We start from the raw sequence: 3,297 nt of genomic DNA, 5'->3' as shown, positions 1-3,297 counted from the left end.
TTTTGTCCAATCATGGGGGACATGGGGATAGGAGTTTGGGAAAGTGGATGGAACACAATTTAGGTTTTCTTTTACAAATCACCAAAAGATTCTTGTTTAAAGAAAAATAAAAGCATCGACTCTGTTGGGCTTTGGGCAGTGAAATATCTTTGGAACTACTTCATAGACAAGTTGGAAACTTTAACTTGGTTCCATTATTGATGATGTATGTCATGGGGCCACTTTGAAGCATGAAAAAATGTGACATGGATTTTTTTTTCATAACAGTAGTTTCTTGTCACCTTTAGCTGCTCTACCGTGTGTGTGTGTATTTATTATTATGTCTTTTTTTTTAAAGATTTATTTATTTATTTTTAATTCCTCCCCCCTCCCCCAGTTGTCTGTTCTCTGTGTCTATTTGCTGCGTCTTGTTTCTTTGTCCACTTCTGTTGTCCTCAGCAGCACGAGAAGTGTGGGCGGCGCCATTCCTGGGCAGGCTGCACTTTCTTTCGCACTGGGTGGTTCTCCTTACGGGTACACTCCTTGCGCATGGGACTCCCCTACGCGGGGGACACCCCTGCGTGGCACGGCACTCCTTGCGCGCATCAGCACTGCACATGGGCCAGCTCCACACAGGTCAAGGAGGCCCGGGGTTTGAATCGCGGACCTCCCATGTGGTAGACGGACGCCCTAACCACTGCGACAAGTCCGTTTCCCTATTATGTCTTTAAATGACACCATTATTCTCTATGAAAGTTCTGTAGTGCCATGGCAGAGCTTTGACTCAGGGAGGAAAGTTTTTTTTGTTTTTATTTTAGTGAAGATATACTTTATTTTATTTTTTACACTTTTTAAATTAAAGTTAATACATCACAAAGAGTGATACATTAAAAAACACAAATGAAAAACTTAAAAAGCATAAGAGGTTCCCATATACCCTGCTCCCCACCCCCACCCTGTCATTTTTGTAAAATGTATTTTTTGAAGATATATACATCACACAAAAAAAGTTACATTAAAAAATATGAGGTTCCTGTATACCCCCCCACCCCACTCCTTCCACACCAACAACCTCCCTGATCATTGCAGCACCCTCATCTCACTCAGTGAACACATTTTGGAGGCACTGCTGCACTACACAGATGATAGTTTACCCTGTAGTTCACACTCTCCCCCAGTACATTCAGTGGGTTATGGCAGGATATATAAGGTCCAGCATCTGACCCTGCAATATCATTAAGGCAACTCAAAATCCCAAAAATGCCCCCACATCACAGCTCTTCTACACCTCCCTGCCCTCAGCAACTACTGTGGCTACTTTCTCCACCTCAATGCTAAAATGTCTTCTATTAGTAGTCACAATAGTTTTATAGTAGAATATCAGTAAGTCCACTCTAGTCCATATTTTATTCCTCCATTCTGCGGTCCCTGGGATGGTGATGTCCCCTCCACCTCTAGATCAGGAGGGGGCTTAGGGTAGTGGAAGCTTTTTGGGCCTGGAGTCCCTACACAGCCCAGTGGTTTTAACACAATGAGCTCCATCGGCACTGGGTATGACTTGTCGGCCTCTACATTCTCTCCTGATGGGAGAGTTTTTCAAGTTGAATATGCTATGAAGGCTGTGGAAAATAGTAGTACAGCTATTGGAATCAGATGTAAAGATGATGTTGTCTTCGGAGTAGAAAAATTAGTCCTTTCTAAACTTTATGAAGAAGGTTCCAACAAAGGGCTTTTTAATGTTGATTGGCATGTTGGAATGGCAGTGGCAGGTTTGTTGGCAGATGCTCGTTTTTTAGCAGATATAGCTAGAGAAGAAGCTTCCAACTTTAGATCTAACTTTGGCTATAACATTCCACTCAAACATCTTGCAGACAGAGTGGCCATGTATGTTCATGCCTATACACTGTACAGTGCTGTTAGACCTTTTGGATGCAGTTTCATGTCAGTGTCTTACAGTGTGAATGATGGTGCACAACTCTACATGGTTGATCCATCGGGTGTTTCATATGGTTACTGGGGCTGTGCCATTGGTAAAGCCAGGCAAGCTGCAAAGACAGAAATTGAAAAGCTTCAGATGAAAGAAATGACCTGTCATGATGTTGTTAAAGAAGTTGCAAAAATAGTTTACATAGGCCGTGATGAAGTTAAAGATAAAGCATTTGAACTAGAGCTCAGCTGGGTTAGCGAATTAACTAAAGGAAGACATGAAATTGTTCCAAAAGATATAAGGGAAGAAGCAGAGAAATATGCTAAGGAATCTCTGAAGGAAGAAGATGAATCTGATGATAATAATATGTAGCATTTACATCTGCTTCTGTTTTAAATTTCTATATAGTCCCATGTAAACTATTTAGCCCAATGGATTATTATATACCCAGTAACAAATTTTCATTAAATTTTTGTCTTATAATCATTGATGTTTGCTTAATATCTGCTTAACAAAATTAGTGTGCACAATTGAAAACCCAGTACTCAGAATTAAAATGCCTGCTTAAACATTCCTTAGAGGCTGTTGGATCATACGAATTTAAAACCCCAGTCCACTAATGTAGAAGCTAAAAATAACCTGCTGGGCTGTTGTTGCCCAGTTTTGTATTTAAATGATTGTTGGTTATCCTCCTCTATTAAACTTTAGGTGTAATTTAGAAAAACAGATCCTATAACATGTGAGTCAAGAATATTTCTCTTTTCCTTTATTGTCATAAGGAGGAGTGGATTTAAGAATTAAAGAATCTATTCTGTCACTTTTTAAATTAATCTGTAAAGTTAAAAGTACCCAGACTGCACTAATGTAAAAAATAAATCAGAATGTATGTTAAAAAAAAAAAAAAGAGGGGGCTTAGATTCCACATGGATGATGGAGGCAATTCCTCTGCCTGCGGTTGTTGGCACTCTTGATTCCCTGGTGTGGTGTTTGACCATCTTCACCACCCTGTTAGCTGACCTGGGTAAGTCCAATGAACCAGAGAGTAGGAGTTGCCACTCTGCTGAGGCTCAGGGCCCAGCTGGCACATGGGCAGTCCAGAGATTCAAGTCCCCTGAGTATGCACCATCCCTAGCACCAACCACAGGTTCAGTAAAAGTGACAAGAGGTGGTGTAGGAAGGTCACATCTGAGTTCAGCTCCATCCCACTCAGAAGCACAAATTCCAAAGTAGGGCCCTCCAACATGGCACAGAACTCCAAGTCCATCTGCCATGACAATATACCCTGTGGACCTCCATAGCCTTCAGGAGAACCAGCACCCAGGGTTGTATCTACTTTGGTTCTCTCTGGGCTCCTGCTGAGGCGTGCGTAAGCGTGACCCCTCTGATGACCT

At 41.6% G+C, this 3,297-nt stretch overlaps 1 pseudogene; it reads left to right on the top strand.

Moving 5' to 3' along the window:
• The first annotated feature begins 1,467 nt into the window (after positions 1-1,467).
• LOC131276946 (proteasome subunit alpha type-3 pseudogene) lies at positions 1,468-2,394 on the top strand (annotated as a pseudogene).
• The last annotated feature ends 903 nt before the right edge of the window (positions 2,395-3,297 follow it).

Source organism: Dasypus novemcinctus, chromosome 30 (assembly GCF_030445035.2).
Source record: "Dasypus novemcinctus isolate mDasNov1 chromosome 30, mDasNov1.1.hap2, whole genome shotgun sequence".
Lineage (NCBI taxonomy): Eukaryota > Metazoa > Chordata > Mammalia > Cingulata > Dasypodidae > Dasypus > Dasypus novemcinctus.
This window is presented reverse-complemented; position numbering and strand designations above follow the sequence as displayed.